The sequence below is a fragment of the Schistocerca gregaria genome, unplaced genomic scaffold (genome assembly GCF_023897955.1).
Source record: "Schistocerca gregaria isolate iqSchGreg1 unplaced genomic scaffold, iqSchGreg1.2 ptg000169l, whole genome shotgun sequence".
NCBI lineage: Eukaryota > Metazoa > Arthropoda > Insecta > Orthoptera > Acrididae > Schistocerca > Schistocerca gregaria.
The window spans coordinates 254,550-273,027 of record NW_026061724.1 but is presented as its reverse complement, the minus strand read 5'-3'; positions in this window follow the sequence as shown (position 1 = coordinate 273,027).

The window sequence follows — 18,478 nt, the reverse complement described above, 5'->3', positions numbered from 1 at the left end:
ATCAACACTCTGATAGTCCACAGTGTACAGAAAGCCTCTGGATGTGCATAGGAAACTACTACTGGTCTTCTGGGGAACGATCAAAGCGTAGACTGTTAGAGACATTACTCCCGTGGAGGAAAGTGCGCATGGTGACAGTTGTATTCTATCCCGATGCAATTTCTGTTTTTCATCAACACTCTGATACTCCACAGAATACAGAATGCCTCCAGATGTTAATCGGAAACAACTACTGGTCTTCCAGGAAACGATCAAAGCGTAGACTGTTTGAGACATTACTACCGTGGAGGAAAGTGCGCATGGTGACTGTTGTATTCAATCCCGTTGCAATTTCTGTGTTTCATCAACACTCTGATAGTCCACAGATTACAGAATGCCTCCAGATGTGCATCGGAAACTACTGCTGGTCTTCCAGGGAACGATCAAAGCGTAGACTATTTGAGACATTACTCCCATGGAGGAAAGTGCGCATGGTGACTGTTGTATTCAATCCCGATGCAATTTCTGTGTTTCATCAACATTCTGATAGTCCACAGATTACAGAATGCCTCCAGATGTTCATCGTAAACTGCTACTGGTCTTCCAGGGAACGATCAAAGCGTAGACTGTTTCAGACATTACTCCCATGGAGGACACTGCGCATGCAGACTCTTGTATTCAACCCCGTTGCAATTTCTGTCTTTCATCAACACTCTGATAGTCCACAGTGTACTGAAAGCCTCTAGATTTGCATAGGAAACTACTACTGGTCTTCTGGGGAACGATCAAAGTGTAGACTGTTAGAGACATTACTCCCATGGAGGAAAGTGCGCATGGTGACAGCTGTATTCAATCCCGATGCAATTTCTGTGTTTCATCAACACTCTGATACTCCACAGAATACAGAATGCCTCCAGATGTTAATCGGAAACTACTACTGGTCTTCCAGGGAACGATCAAAGCGTAGACTCTTTGAGACATTACTAACATGGAGGAAAGTGCGCATGGTGACTGTTGTATTCAATCCCGATGCAATTTCTGTGTTTCATCAACACTCTGATAGTCCGCAGATTACAGAATGCCGCCAGATGTTCATCGGAAACTACTACTGGTGTTCCAGGGAACGATCAAAGCGTAGACTGTTTGAGACATTACTAGCGTGGAGGAAAGTGCGCATGGTGACTGTTGTATTCAATCCCGTTGCAATTTCTGTGTTTCATCAACACTCTGATAGTCCACAGATTACAGAATGCCTCCAGATGTGCATCGGAAACTACTACTGGTCTTCCAGTGAACGATCAAAGCGTAGACTATTTGAGACATTACTCCCATGGAGGAAAGTGCGCATGGTGACTGTTGTATTCAATCCCGATGCAATTTCTGTGTTTCATCAACATTCTGATAGTCCACAGATTACGGAATGCCTCCAGATGTTCATCGTAAACTTCTACTGGTCTTCCAGGGAACGATTAAAGCGTAGACTGTTTCAGACATTACTCCCATGGAGGACACTGCGCATGCAGACTCTTGTATTCAACCCCGATGCAATTTCTGTCTTTCATCAACACTCTGATAGTCCACAGTGTACAGAAAGCCTCTAGATTTGCATAGGAAACTACTACTGGTCTTCTGGGGAACGATCAAAGCGTAGACTGTTAGAGACATTACTCCCATGGAGGAAACTGCGCATGGCGACTGTTGTATTCATTCCCGACGCAATTTCTGTGTTTCATCAACTCTCTGATAGTCCACATATTACAGAATGCCACTAAATGTGCATCGGAAAATACTACTGGTCTTCCAGGGAACGATCAAAGCGTTGACTGTTTGGGACATTACTCCCATGGAGGAAAGTGCGCATGGTGAGTGTTGTATTCAATCGGGATGCAATTTCTGGGTTTCATCATCACTCTGATAGTCCACAGATTACAGAATGCCACCAGATGTGCATCGGAAACTATCACTGGTCTTCCAGGGAACGATCAAAGAATAGACTGTTTGAGACACTACTCCCGTGGAGGAAAGTGCGCATGGTGACTGTTGTATTCAATCCCGATGCAATTTCTGTGTTTCATCAACACTCTGATACTCCTCAGATTACAGATTGCCTCCAGATGTGCATCGGAAACTACTACTGGTCTTCCAGGGAACGATCAAAGTGTAGACTATTTGAGACATTACTCCCATGGAGGAAAATGCGCATGGTGACTGTTGTATTCAATCGCGATGCAATTTCTGTGTTTCATCAACACTCTGATAGTACTCAGAGTACAGAAAGCCTCCAGATGTGCATCGGAAACTACTACTGGTCATCCAGGGAACGATCAAAGCGTAGACTGTTTGAGACATTACTCCCATGGAGGAAACTGCGCATGGAGACTGTTGTATTCATCCCCGATGCAATTTCTGTGTTTCATCAACACTCTGATAGTCCACAGTGTACAGAAAGCCTCTAGATGTGCATAGGAAACTACTACTGGTCTTCTGGGGAACGATCAAAGCGTAGACTGTTAGAGACATTACTCCCGTGGAGGAAAGTGCGCATGGTGACTGTTGTATTCAACCCCGATGCAATTTCTGTGTTTCATCAACACTCTGATAGTCCACAGATTACAGAATGCCTCCAGATGTCCTTCGGAAACTACTACTGGTCTTCCAGGGAACGATCAAAGCGTAAACTGTTTGAGACATTACTCCCATGGAGGAAAGTGCGCATGGTGACTGTTGTATTCAATCCGGATGCAATTTCTGTGTTTCATCAACACTCTGATAGCCCACATTTTCAGAATGCCTCCAGATGTGCATCGAAAACTACTACTGGTCTTCCAGGGAATGATCAAAGCGTAGACTGTTTAGACATTACTCCCATGGAGGATAGTGAGCATGGTGACTGTTGTATTCAATCCCGATGTAATTTCTGTGTTTCATCAACATTCTGATAGTCCACAGATTACGGAATGAATCCAGATGTTCATCGTAAACTGCTACTGGTCTTCCAGGGAACGATCAAAGCGTAGACTGTTTCAGACATTACTCCCATGGAGGACACTGCGCATGCAGACTCTTGTATTCAACCCCTTGCAATTTCTGTCTTTCATCAACACTCTGATAGTCCACAGTGTACAGAAAGCCTCTAGATTTGCATAGGAAACTACTACTGGTCTTCTGGGGAACGATCAAAGCGTAGACTGTTAGAGACATTACTCCCATGGAGGAAACTGCGCATGGCGACTGTTGTATTCATTCCCGACGCAATTTCTGTGTTTCATCAACTCTCTGGTAGTCCACAGATTACAGAATGCCACTAAATGTGCATCGGAAAATACTACTGGTCTTCCAGGGAACGATCAAAGCGTTGACTGTTTGGGACATTACTCCCATGGAGGAAAGTGCGCATGGTGAGTGTTGTATTCAATCGGGATGCAATTTCTGGGTTTCATCATCACTCTGATAGTCCACAGATTACAGAATCCCACCAGATGTGCATCGGAAACTATCACTGGTCTTCCAGGGAACGATCAAAGCGTAGACTGTTTGAGACATACCTCCCGTTGAGAAAGTGCGCATGGTGACTGTTGTAATCATTCCCGATGCAATTTCTGTGTTTCTTTAACACTCTGATAGTCCACAGATTACAGAATGCCACCAGATGTGCATCGGAAACTACTACTGATCTTCCAGGGAACGATCAAAGTATAGACTGTTTGAGACACTACTCCCGTGGAGGAAAGTGCGCATGGTGACTGTTGTATTCAATCCCGATGCAATTTCTGTGTTTCATCAACACTCTGATACTCCACAGATTACAGAATGCCTCCAGATGTGCATCGGAAACTACTACTGGTCTTCCAGGGAACGATCAAAGTGTAGACTATTTGAGAGATTACTCCCATGGAGGAAAATGCGCATGGTGACTGTTGTATTCAATCGCGATGCAATTTCTGTGTTTCATCAACACTCTGATAGTACACAGAGTACAGAAAGCCTCCAGATGTGCATCGGAAACTACTACTGGTCATCCAGGGAACGATCAAAGCGTACACTGTTTGAGACATTACTCCCATGGAGGAAACTGCGCATGGAGACTGTTGTATTCATCCCCGATGCAATTTCTGTGTTTCATCAACACTCTGATAGTCCACAGTGTACAGAAAGCCTCTAGATGTGCATAGGAAACTACTACTGGTCTTCTGGGGAACGATCAAAGCGTAGACTGTTAGAGACATTACTCCCGTGGAGGAAAGTGCGCATGGTGACTGTTGTAGTCAATCCCGATGCAATTTCTGTGTTTCATCAACACTCTGATAGTCCACAGATTACAGAAAGCCTCTAGATGTGCATAGGAAACTACTACTAGTCTTCCAGGTAACGATCAAAGCGTAGACTGTTAGAGACATTACTCCCATGGAGGAAAGTGCGCATGGCGACTGTTGTATTCAATCCCGATGCAATTTCTGTGTTTCATCAACACTCTGATACTCCACAGATTACAGAATGCCTCCAGATGTTCATCGGAAACAACTACTGGTCTTCCAGGTAACGATCAAAGCGTAAACTGTTTGAGACATTACACCCATGGAGGAAAGTGCGCATGGTGACTGTTGTATTCAATCCCGATGCAATTTCTGTGTTTCATCAACACTCTGATAGTCCACGGATTACAGAAAGCCCCAGATGTGCATCGGAAACTACTACTGTTCTTCCAGGGAACGATCAAAGCGTAGACTGTTTGAGACATCACTCCCATGGAGGAAACTGCGCAAGGAGACTGTTGTATTCAACCCCGATGCAATTTCTGTGTTTCATCAACACTCTGATAGTCCACAGTGTCCAGAAAGCCTCCAGATGTGCATAGGAAACTACTACTGGTCTTCTGGATAACGATCAAAGCGTAGACTGTTAGAGAGATTACTCCCATGGAGGAAAGTGCGCATGGTCACTGTTGTATTCAATCCCGATGCAATTACTGTGTTTCATTAACACCCTGATAGTCTACACATTACACAATGCCACCAGATGTGCATCGGAAGCTGCTACTGGTCTTCCAGGGAACGATCATATCGTAGTTTGTTCGAGACATACCTCCCGTGGAGGAATGTGCGCATGGTGACTGTTGTATTCATTCCCGATGCAATTTCTGTGTTTCTTTAACACTCTGATAGTCCACAGATTACAGAATGTCACCAGATGTGCATCGGAAACTACTACTGGTATTCCAGGGAACGATCAAAGAACAGACTGTTTGAGACACTACTCCCGTGGAGGAAACTGCGCATGGTGACTGTTGTATTCAATCCCGATGCAATTTCTGTGTTTCATCAACACTCTGATACTCCACAGAATACAGAATGCCTCCAGATGTGCATCGGAAACTACTACTGGTCTTCCAGGGAACGATCAAAGTGTAGACTATTTGAGACATTACTCCATGGAAGAAAGTGCGCATGGTGACTGTTGTATTCAATCGCGTTGCAATTTCTTTGTTTCATCAACACTCTGATAGTCCACAGAGTACAGAAAGCCTCCAGATGTGCATCGGAAACTACTACTGGTCTTCTGGGGAACGATCAAAGCGTAGACTGTTAGAGAGATTACTCCCATGTAGGAAAGTGCGCATGGTGACTGTTGTATTCAATCCCGATGCAATTACTGTGTTTCATTAACACCCTGATAGTCTACACATTACAGAATGCCACCAGATGTGCATCGGAAACTACTACTGGTCTTCCAGGGAACGATCAAATCGTAGTTTGTTTGAGTCATTACTCCCGTGGAGGAAAGTGCGCATGGTGACTGTTGTATTCAATCCGGATGCAATTTCTGTGTTTCATCAACACTCTGATACTACACATTTTACTGAATGCCTCCAGATGTGCATCGAAAACTACTACTGGTCTTCCAGGGAACTATGAAAGCGTAGACTGTTTAAGACATTACTGCAATGGAGGAAAGTGCTTATGGTGACTGTTGTATTCAATCCCGATGCAATTTCTGTGTTTCATCAACACTCTGATAGTCCATAGATTACAGAATGCCTCCAGATGTTCATCGGAAACTACTACTGGTCTTCCAGGGAACGATGAAATCGTAGACTGTTTGAGACATTACTTTTATGGGGGAATGTGCGCATGGCGACTGTTGTATTCAATCCGGATGCAATTTCTGTGTTTCATCAACACTCTGATAGGCCACAGATTACAGAATGCCACCAGATGTGCATCGGAAACTACTACTGGTCTTCCAGGGAACGATCAAAACGTAGACTGTTCGAGACATACCTCCCGTGGAGGAAAGTGCGCATGGTGACTGTTGTATTCATTCCCGATGCAATTTCTGTGTTTCTTTAACACTCTGATAGTCCACAGATTACAGAATGCCACCAGATGTGCATCGGAAACTACTACTGGTCTTCCAGGGAACGATCAAAGCGTAGACTGTTTGAGACATTACTCCCATGGAGGAAACTGCGCATGGAGACTGTTGTATTCATCCCCGATGCAATTTCTGTGTTTCATCAACACTCTGATAGTCCACAGTGTACAGAAAGTCTCTGGATGCGCATAGGAAACTACTACTGGTCTTCTGGGGAACGATCAAAGCGTAGACTGTTAGACACATTACTCCCGTGGAGGAAAGTGCGCATGGTGACAGCTGTATTCAATCCCGATGCAATTTCTGTGTTTCATCAACACTCTGATACTCCACAGAATACAGAATGCCTCCAGATGTTAATCGGAAACTACTACTGGTCTTCCAGGGAACGATCAAAGCGTAGACTGTTTGAGACATTACTAGCGTGGAGGAAAGTGCGCATGGTGACTGTTGTATTCAATCCCGTTGCAATTTCTGTGTTTCATCAACACTCTGATAGTCCACAGATTACAGAATGCCTCCAGATGTGCATCGGAAACTACTACTGGTCTTCCAGGGAACGATCAAAGCGTAGACTACTTGAGACATTACTCCCATGGAGGAAAGTGCGCATGGTGACTGTTGTATTCAATCCCGATGCAATTTCTGTGTTTCATCAACATTCTGATAGTCCACAGATTACGGAATGCCTCCATATGTTCATCGTAAACTGCTACTGGTCTTCCAGGGAACGATCAAAGCGTAGACTGTTTCAGACATTACTCCCATGGAGGACACTGCGCATGCAGACTCTTGTATTCAACCCCGATGCAATTTCTGTCTTTCATCAACACTCTGATAGTCCACAGTGCACAGAAAGCCTCTAGATTTGCATAGGAAACTACTACTGGTCTTCTGGGGAACGATCAAAGCGTAGACTGTTAGAGACATTACTCCCATGGAGGAAACTGCGCATGGCGACTGTTGTATTCATTCCCGACGCAATTTCTGTGTTTCATCAACTCTCTGATAGTCCACAGATTACAGAATGCCACTAAATGTGCATCGGAAAATACTACTGGTCTTCCAGGGAACGATCAAAGCGTTGACTGTTTGGGACATTACTCCCCTGGAGGAATGTGCGCATGGTGAGTGTTGTATTCAATCGGGATGCAGTTTCTGGGTTTCATCATCACTCTGATAGTCCACAGATTACAGAATGCCACCAGATGTGCATCGGAAACTATCACTGGTCTTCCAGGGAACGATCAAAGCGTAGACTGTTTGAGACATACCTCCCGTGGAGGAAAGTGCGCATGGTGACTGTTGTAATCACTCCCGATGCAATTTCTGTGTTTCTTTAACACTCTGATAGTCCACAGATTACAGAATGCCACCAGATGTGCATCGGAAACTGCTACTGGTCTTCCAGGGAACGATCAAAGAATAGACTGTTTGAGACACTACTCCCGTGGAGGAAAGTGCACATGGTGACTGTTGTATTCAATCCCGATGCAATTTCTGTGTTTCATCAACACTCTGATACTCCACAGATTACAGAATGCCTCCAGATGTGCATCGGAAACTACTACTGGTCTTCCAAAAAACGATGAAAGTGTAGACTATTTGAGACATTACTCCCATGGAGGAAAATGCGCATGGTGACTGTTGTATTCAATCGCGATGCAATTTCTGTGTTTCATCAACACTCTGATAGTACTCAGAGTACAGAAAGCCTCCAGATGTGCATCGTAAACTACTACTGGTCATCCAGGGAACGATCAAAGCGTAGACTGTTTGAGACATTACTCCCATGGAGGAAACTGCGCATGGAGACTGTTGTATTCATCCCCGATGCAATTTCTGTGTTTCATCAACACTCTGATAGTCCACAGTGTACAGAAAGCCTCTAGATGTGCATAGGAAACTACTACTGGTCTTCTGGGGAACGATCAAAGCGTAGACTGTTAGAGACATTACTCCCGTGGAGGAAAGTGCGCATGGTGACTGTTGTATTCAATCCCGATGCAATTTCTGTGTTTCATCAACACTCTGATAGTCCACAGATTACAGAATGCCTCCAGATGTCCTTCGGAAACTACTACTGGTCTTCCAGGGAACGATCAAAGCGTAAACTGTTTGAGACATTACTCCCATGGAGGAAAGTGCGCATGGTGACTGTTGTATTCAATCCGGATGCAATTTCTGTGTTTCATCAACACTCTGATAGCCCACATTTACAGAATGCCTCCAGATGTGCATCGAAAACTACTACTGGTCTTCCAGGGAACGATCAAAGCGTAGACTGTTTAGACATTACTCCCATGGAGGATAGTGCGCATGGTGACTGTTGTATTCAATCCCGATGTAATTTCTGTGTTTCATCAACATTCTGATAGTCCACAGATTACGGAATGAATCCAGATGTTCATCGTAAACTGCTACTGGTCTTCCAGGGAACGATCAAAGCGTAGACTGTTTCAGACATTACTCCCATGGAGGACACTGCGCATGCAGACTCTTGTATTCAACCCCGATGCAATTTCTGTCTTTCATCAACACTCTGATAGTCCACAGTGTACAGAAAGCCTCTAGATTTGCATAGGAAACTACTACTGGTCTTCTGGGTAACGATCAAAGCGTAGACTGTTAGAGACATTACTCCCATGGAGGAAACTGCGCATGGCGACTGTTGTATTCATTCCCGACGCAATTTCTGTGTTTCATCAACTCTCTGATAGTCCACAGATTACAGAATGCCACTAAATGTGCATCGGAAAATACTACTGGTCTTCCAGGGAACGATCAAAGCGTTGACTGTTTGGGACATTACTCCCATGGAGGAAAGTGCGCATGGTGAGTGTTGTATTCAATCGGGATGCAATTTCTGGGTTTCATCATCACTCTGATAGTCCACAGATTACAGAATCCCACCAGATGTGCATCGGAAACTACTACTGGTCTTCCAGGGAACGATCAAAGCGTAGACTGTTTGAGACATACCTCCCGTGGAGGAAAGTGCGCATGGTGACTGTTGTAATCATTCCCGATGCAATTTCTGTGTTTCTTTAACACTCTGATAGTCCACAGATTACAGAATGCCACCAGATGTGCATCGGAAACTACTACTGATCTTCCAGGGAACGATCAAAGAATAGACTGTTTGAGACACTACTCCCGTGGAGGAAAGTGCGCATGGTGACTGCTGTATTCAATGCCGATGCAATTTCTGTGTTTCATCAACACTCTGATACTCCACAGATTACAGAATTCCTCCAGATGTGCATCGGAAACTACTACTGGTCTTCTAGGGAACGATCAAAGTGTAGACTATTTGAGACATTACTCCCATGGAGGAAAATGCGCATGGTGACTGTTGTATTCAATCGCGATGCAATTTCTGTGTTTCATCAACACTCTGATAGTACACAGAGTACAGAAAGCCTCCAGATGTGCATCGGAAACTACTACTGGTCATCCAGGGAACGATCAAAGCGTAGACTGTTTGAGACATTAGTCCCATGGAGGAAACTGCGCATGGAGACTGTTGTATTCATCCCCGATGCAATTTCTGTGTTTCATCAACACTCTGATAGTCCACAGTGTACAGAAAGCCTCTAGATGTGCATAGGAAACTACTACTGGTCTTCTGGGGAACGATCAAAGCGTAGACTGTTAGAGACATTACTCCCGTGGAGGAAAGTGCGCATGGTGACTGTTGTATTCAATCCCGATGCAATTTCTGTGTTTCATCAACACTCTGATAGTCCACAGATTACAGAAAGCCTCTAGATGTGCATAGGAAACTACTACTGGTCTTCCAGGGAACGATCAAAGCGTAGACTGTTAGAGACATTACTCCCATGGAGGGAAGTGCGCATGGTGACTGTTGTATTCAATCCCGATGCAATTACTGTGTTTCATCAACACTCTGATACTCCACAGATTACAGAATGCTTCCAGATGTTCATCGGAAACAACTACTGGTCTTCCAGGTAACGATCAAAGCGTAAACTGTTTGAGACATTACACCCATGGAGGAAAGTGCGCATGGTGACTGTTGTATTCAATCCCGATGCAATTTCTGTGTTTCATCAACACTCTGATAGTCCACGGATTACAGAAAGCCCCAGATGTGCATCGGAAACTACTACTGTTCTTCCAGGGAACGATCAAAGCGTAGACTGTTTGAGACATCACTCCCATGGAGGAAACTGCGCAAGGAGACTGTTGTATTCAACCCCGATGCAATTTCTGTGTTTCATCAACACTCTGATAGTCCACAGTGTACAGAAAGCCTCCAGATGTGCATAGGAAACTACTACTGGTCTTCTGGATAACGATCAAAGCACAGACTGTTAGAGAGATTACTCCCATGGAGGAAAGTGCGCATGGTCACTGTTGTATTCAATCCCGATACAATTACTGTGTTTCATTAACACCCTGATAGTCTACACATTACAGAATGCCACCAGATGTGCATCGGAAACTGCTACTGGTCTTCCAGGGAACGATCAAATCGTAGTTTGTTCGAGACATACCTCCCGTGGAGGAAAGTGCGCATGGTGACTGTTGTATTCATTCCCGATGCAATTTCTGTGTTTCTTTAACACTCTGATAGTCTACAGATTACAGAATGTCACCAGATGTGCATCGGAAACTACTACTGGTCTTCCAGGGAACGATCAAAGAACAGACTGTTTGAGACACTACTCCCGTGGAGGGAACTGCGCATGGTGACTGTTGTATTCAATCCCGATGCAATTTCTGTGTTTCATCAACACTCTGATACTCCACAGAATACAGAATGCCTCCAGATGTGCATCGGACTACTACTGGTCTTCCAGGGAACGATCAAAGTGTAGACTATTCGAGACATTACTCCCATGGAAGAAAGTGCGCATGGTGACTGTTGTATTCAATCGCGTTGCAATTTCTTTGTTTCATCAACACTCTGATAGTCCACAGAGTACAGAAAGCCTCCAGATGTGCATCGGAAACTACTACTGGTCTTCCAGGGAACGATCAAAGCGTGGACCCTTAGAGACATTACTAAAATGGAGGAAAGTGCGCATGGTGACTTTTGTATTCAATCCCGATGCAATTACTGTGTTTCATCAACATTCTGATAGTCCACAGATTACAGAATGCCACCAGATGTTCATCGTAAACTACTACTGGTCTTCCAGGGAACGATCAAAGCGTAGACTGTTTGAGACATTACTCCCATGGAGGAAACTGCGCAAGGAGACTGTTGTATTCAACCCCGATGCAATTTCTGTGTTTCATCAACACTCTGATAGTCCACAGTGTACAGAAAGCCTCCAGATGTGCATAGGAAACTACTACTGGTCTTCTGGGGAACGATCAAAGCGTAGACTGTTAGAGAGATTACTCCCATGGAGGAAAGTGCGCATGGTGACTGTTGTATTCAATCCCGATGCAATTACTGTGTTTCATTAACACCCTGATAGTCTACACATTACAAAATGCCACCAGATGTGCATCGGAAACTACTACTGGTCTTCCAGGGAACGATCAAATCGTAGTTTGTTTGAGTCATTACTCCCGTGGAGGAAAGTGCGCATGGTGACTGTTGTATTCAATCCGGATGCAATTTCTGTGTTTCATCAACACTCTGAAACTACACATTTTACAGAATGCCTCCAGATGTGCATCGAAAACTACTACTGGTCTTCCAGGGAACTATGAAAGCGTAGACTGTTTAAGACATTACTGCAATGGAGGAAAGTGCGCATGGTGACTGTTGTATTCAATCCCGATGCAATTTCTGTGTTTCATCAACACTCTGATAGTCCATAGATTACAGAATGCCTCCAGATGTTCATCGGAAACTACTACTGGTCTTCCAGGGAACGATCAAATCGTAGACTGTTTGAGACATTACTTTTATGGGGGAATGTGCGCATGGCGACTGTTGTATTCAATCCTGATGCAATTTCTGTGCTTCATCAACACTCTGATAGGCCACAGATTACAGAATGCCACCAGATGTGCATCGGAAACTACTACTGGTCTTCCAGGGAACGATCAAAACGTAGACTGTTCGAGACATACCTCCCGTGGAGGAAAGTGCGCATGGTGACTGTTGTATTCATTCCCGATGCAATTTCTGTGTTTCTTTAACACTCTGATAGTCCACAGATTACAGAATGCCACCAGATGTGCATCGGAAACTACTACTGGTCTTAAAGGGAACGATCAAAGCGTAGACTGTTTGAGACATTACTCCCATGGAGGAAACTGCGCATGGAGACTGTTGTATTCATCCCCGATGCAATTTCTGTGTTTCAACAACACTCTGATAGTCCACAGAGTACAGAAAGTCTCTGGATGTGCATAGGAAACTACTACTGGTCTTCTGGGGAACGATCAAAGCGTAGACTGTTAGAGACATTACTCCCGTGGAGGAAAGTGCGCATGGTGACTGTTGTATTCAATCCCGATGCAATTTCTGTGTTTCATCAACACTCTGATACTCCACAGAATACAGAATGCCTCCAGATGTTAATCGGAAACTACTACTGGTCTTCCAGGGAACGTTCAAAGCGTAGACTCTTTGAGACATTACTAACATGGAGGAAAGTGCGCATGGTGACTGTTGTATTCAATCCCGATGCAATTTCTGTGTTTCATCAACACTCTGATAGTCCACAGATTACAGAATGCCTCCAGATGTGCATCGGAAACTACGACTGGTCTTCCAGGGAACGATCAAAGCGTAGACTGTTTGAGACATTACTCCCATGGAGGACACTGCGCATGGAGACTCTTGTATTCAACCCCGATGCAATTTCTGTCTTTCATCAACACTCTGATAGTCCACAGTGTACAGAAAGCCTCTAGATGTGCATAGGAAACTACTACTGATCTTCTGGGGAACGATCAAAGCGTAGACAGTTAGATACTTTACTCCCATGGAGGAAAGTGCGCATGGTGACTGTTGTATGCAATCCCGATGCAATTTCTGTGTTTCATCAACACTCTGATAGTCCACAGATTACAGAAAGCCCCAGATGTGCATCGGAAACTACTACTGTTCTTCCAGGGAACGATCAAAGCGTAGACTGTTTGAGACATCACTCCCATGGAGGAAACTGCGCAAGGAGACTGTTGTATTCAACCCCGATGCAATTTCTGTGTTTCATCAACACTCTGATAGTCCACAGTGTACAGAAAGCCTCCAGATGTGCACAGGAAACTACTACTGGTCTTCTGGATAACGATCAAAGCGTAGACTGTTAGAGAGATTACTCCCATGGGGGAAAGTGCGCATGGTGACTGTTGTATTCAATCCCGTTGCAATTACTGTGTTTCATTAACACCCTGATAGTCTACACATTACAGAATGCCGCCAGATGTGCATCGGAAACTACTACTGGTCTTCCAGGGAACGATCAAATCGTAGATTGTTCGAGACATACCTCCCGAGGTGGAAAGTGCGCATGGTGACTGTTGTATTCATTCCCGATGCAATATCTGTGTTTCTTTAACACTCTGATAGTCCACAGATTACAGAATGTCACCAGATGTGCATCGGAAACTACTACTGGTCTTCCAGGGAACGATCAAAGAACAGACTGTTTGAGACACTACTCCCGTAAAGGAAACTGAGCATGGTGACTGTTGTATTCAATCCCGATGCAATTTCTGTCTTTCATCAACACTCTGATACTCCACAGATTACAGAATGCCTCCAGATGTGCATCGGAAACTACTACTGGTCTTCCAGGGAACGATCAAAGTGTAGACTATTTGAGACATTACTCCCATGGAAGAAAGTGCGCATGGTGACTGTTGTATTCAATCGCGATGCAATTTCTGTGTTTCATCAACACTCTGATAGTCCACAGAGTACAGAAAGCCTCCAGATGTCCATCGGAAACTACTACTGGTCTTCCAGGGAACGATCAAAGCGTGGACTCTTAGAGACATTACTAAAATGGAGGAAAGTGCGCACGGTGACTTTTGTATTCAATCCCGATGCAATTTCTGTGTTTCATCAACATTCTGTTAGTCCACAGATTACAGAATGCCTCCAGATGTTCATCGTAAACTACTACTGGTCTTCCAGGGAACGGTCAAAGCGTAGACTGTTTGAGACATTACTCCCATGGAGGAAACTGCGCAAGGAGACTGTTGTATTCAACCCCGATGCAATTTCTGTGTTTCATGAACACTCTGATAGTCCACAGTGTACAGAAAGCCTCCAGATGTGCATAGGAAACTACTACTGGTCTTCTGGGGAACGATCAAAGCGTAGACAATTAGAGAGATTACTCCCATGGAGGAAAGTGCGCATGGTGACTGTTGTATTCAATCCCGATGCAATTACTTTGTTTCATTAACACCCTGATAGTCTACACATTACAGAATGCCACCAGATGTGCATCGGAAACTACTACTGGTCTTCCAGGGAACGATCAAATCGTAGTTAGTTTGAGACATTACTCCCGTGGAGGAAAGTGCGCATGGTGACTGTTGTATTCAATCCGGATGCAATTTCTGTGTTTCATCAACACTCTGATACTACACATTTTACAGAATGCCTCCAGATGTGCATCGAAAACTACTACTGGATTCCAGGGAACTATGAAAGCGTAGACTGTTTGGGACATTACGCCAATGGATTAAAGTGCGCATGGTGACTGTTGTATTCAATCCCGATGCAATTTCTGTGTTTCATCAACACTCTGATAGTCCATAGATTACAGAATGCCTCCAGATGTTCATCGGAAACTACTAATGGTCTTCCAGGGAACGATAAAATCGTAGACTGTTTGAGACATTACTTTTATGGGGGAATGTGCGCATGGCGACTGTTGTATTCAATCCCGATGCAATTTCTGTGTTTCATCAACACTCTAATATTCCACAGATTACAGAATGCCTCCAGATGTGCATCGGAAACTACTACTGGTCTTACAGTGAACGATCAAAGCATAGACTGTTTGAGAATTACTCCCATGGAGGAAATTGCGCATGGTGATTGTTGTATTCAATCCCGATGCAATTTCTGTGTTTCATCAACACTCTGATAGGCCACAGATTACAGAATGCCACCAGATGTGCATCGGAAACTACTACTGGTCTTCCAGGGAACGATCAAAGCGTAGACTGTTCGAGACATACCTCACGTGGAGGAAAGTGCGCATGGTGACTGTTGTATTCATTCCCGATGCAATTTCTGTGTTTCTTTAACACTCTGATAGTCCACAGATTACAGAATGCCACCAGATGTGCATCGGAAACTACTACTGGTCTTCCAGGGAACGATCAAAGAATAGACTGTTTGAGACACTACTCCCGTGGAGGAAAGTGCGCATGGTGACTGTTGCATTCAATCCCGATGCAATTTCTGTGTTTCATCAACATTCTGATACTCCACAGATTACAGAATGCCTCCAGATGTGCATCGGAAACTACTACTGGTCTTCCAGGGAACGATCAAAGTGTAGACCATTTGAGACATTACTCCCATGGAGGAAAGTGCGCATGGTGACTGTTGTATTCAATCGCGATGCAATTTCTGTGTTTCATCAACACTCTGATAGTACACAGAGTACAGAAAGCCTCCAGATGTGCATCGGAAACTACTACTGGTCTTCCAGGGAACGATCAAAGCGTAGACTGTTTGAGACATTACTCCCATGGAGGAAACTGCGCATGGAGACTGTTGTGTTCATCCCCGATGCAATTTCTGTGTTTCATCAACACTCTGATAGTCCACAGTGTACAGAAAGCCTCTAGATGTGCATAGGAAACTACTACTGGTCTTCTGGGGAACGATCAAAGCGTAGACTGTTAGAGACATTACTCCCGTGGAGGAAAGTGCGCATGGTGACTGTTGTATTCAATCCCGATGCAATTTCTGTGTTTCATCAACACTCTGATAGTCCACAGATTACAGAATGCCTCCAGATGTTCATCGGAAACTACTACTGGTCTTCCAGGGAACGATCAAAGCGTAAACTGTTTGAGACATTACTCCCATGGAGGAAAGTGCGCATGGTGACTGTTGTATTCAATCCCGTTGCAATTTCTGTGTTTCATCAACACTCTGATAGTCCACAGATTACAGAAAGCCCCAGATGTGCATCGGAAACTAATACTGTTCTTCCAGGGAACGATCAAAGCGTAGACTGTTTGAGACATTACTCCCATGGAAGAAAGTGCGCATGGTGACTGTTGTATTCAATCGCGATGCAATTTCTGTGTTTTATCAACACTCTGATAGTCCACAGAGTACAGAAAGCCTCCAGATGTGCATCGGAAACTACTACTGGTCTTCCAGGGAACGATCAAAGCGTGGACTCTTAGAGACATTACTAAAATGGAGGAAAGTGCGCATTGTGACTTTTGTATTCAATCCCGATGCAATTTTTGTGTTTCATCAACATTCTGATAGTCCACAGATTACAGAATGCCTCCAGATGTTCATCGTAAACTACTACTGGTCTACCAGGGAACGATCAAAGCGTAGACTGTTTGAGACATTACTCCCATGGAGGAAACTGCGCAAGGAGACTGTTGTATTGAACCCCGATGCAATTTCTGTGTTTCATCAACACTCTGATAGTCCACAGTGTACAGAAAGCCTCCAGATGTGCATAGGAAACTACTACTGGTCTTCTGGGGAACGATCAAAGCGTAGACTGTTAGAGAGATTACTCCCATGGAGGAAAGTGCGCATGGTGACTGTTGTATTCAATCGCGATGCAATTTCTGTGTTTCATCAACACTCTGATAGTACACAGAGTACAGAAAGCCTCCAGATGTGCATCGGAAACTACTACTGGTCTTCCAGGGAACGATCAAAGCGTAGACTGTTTGAGACATTACTCCCATGGAGGAAACTGCGCATGGAGACTGTTGTGTTCATCCCCGATGCAATTTCTGTGTTTCATCAACACTCTGATAGTCCACAGTGTACAGAAAGCCTCTAGATGTGCATAGGAAACTACTACTGGTCTTCTGGGGAACGATCAAAGCGTAGACTGTTAGAGACATTACTCCCGTGGAGGAAAGTGCGCATGGTGACTGTTGTATTCAATCCCGATGCAATTTCTGTGTTTCATCAACACTCTGATAGTCCACAGATTACAGAATGCCTCCAGATGTTCATCGGAAACTACTACTGGTCTTCCAGGGAACGATCAAAGCGTAAACTGTTAGAGACACTACTCTCATGGAGGAAAGTGCGCATGGTGACTGTTGTATTCAATCCCGATGCAATTTCTGTGTTTCATCAACACTCTGATATTCCACAGATTACGGAAAGCCCCCAGATGTGAATCGGAAACTACTACCGGTCTTCCACGGAACGATCAAAGCGTAGACTGTTTGAGACATTACTCCCATGGAGGAAACTGGGCATGGTGACTGTTGTATTCATTCCCGATGCAATTTCTGTGTTTCATCAACACTCTGATAGTCCACAGATTACAGAAAGCCACCAGATGTGCATCGGAAACTACCAAAGGTCTAACAGGGAACGATCAAAGCATAGACTGTTTGAGAATTACTCAAATGGAGGAAAGTGCGCATGTTGACTGTTGTATTTAACCCCGATGCATTTCCTGTATTTCATCAACACTCTGATAGTCCACAGTGTACAGAAAGCCTCCAGATGTGCATAGGAAACTACTACTGGTCTTCTGGGGAACGATCAAAGCGTAGACTGTTAGAGACATATCTCCCATGGAGGAAAGTGCGCATGGTGACTGTTGTATTCAATCCCGATGCAATTACTGTGTTTCATCAACACCCTGATAGTCTACACATTACAAAATGCCACCAGATGTGCATCGGAAACTACTACTGGTCTTCCAGGGAACGATCAAATCGTAGATTGTTTGAGACATTACTCCCATGGAGGAAACTGCGCAAGGAGACTGTTGTATTCAACCCCGATGCAATTTCTGTGTTTCATCAACACTCTGATAGTCCACAGTGTACAGAAAGCCTCCAGATGTGCATAGGAAACTACTACTGGTCTTCTGGGGAACGATCAAAGCGTAGACTGTTAGAGAGATTACTCCCATGGAGGAAAGTGCGCATGGTGACTGTTGTATTCAATCCCGATGCAATTACTGTGTTTCATTAACACCCTGATAGACTACACATT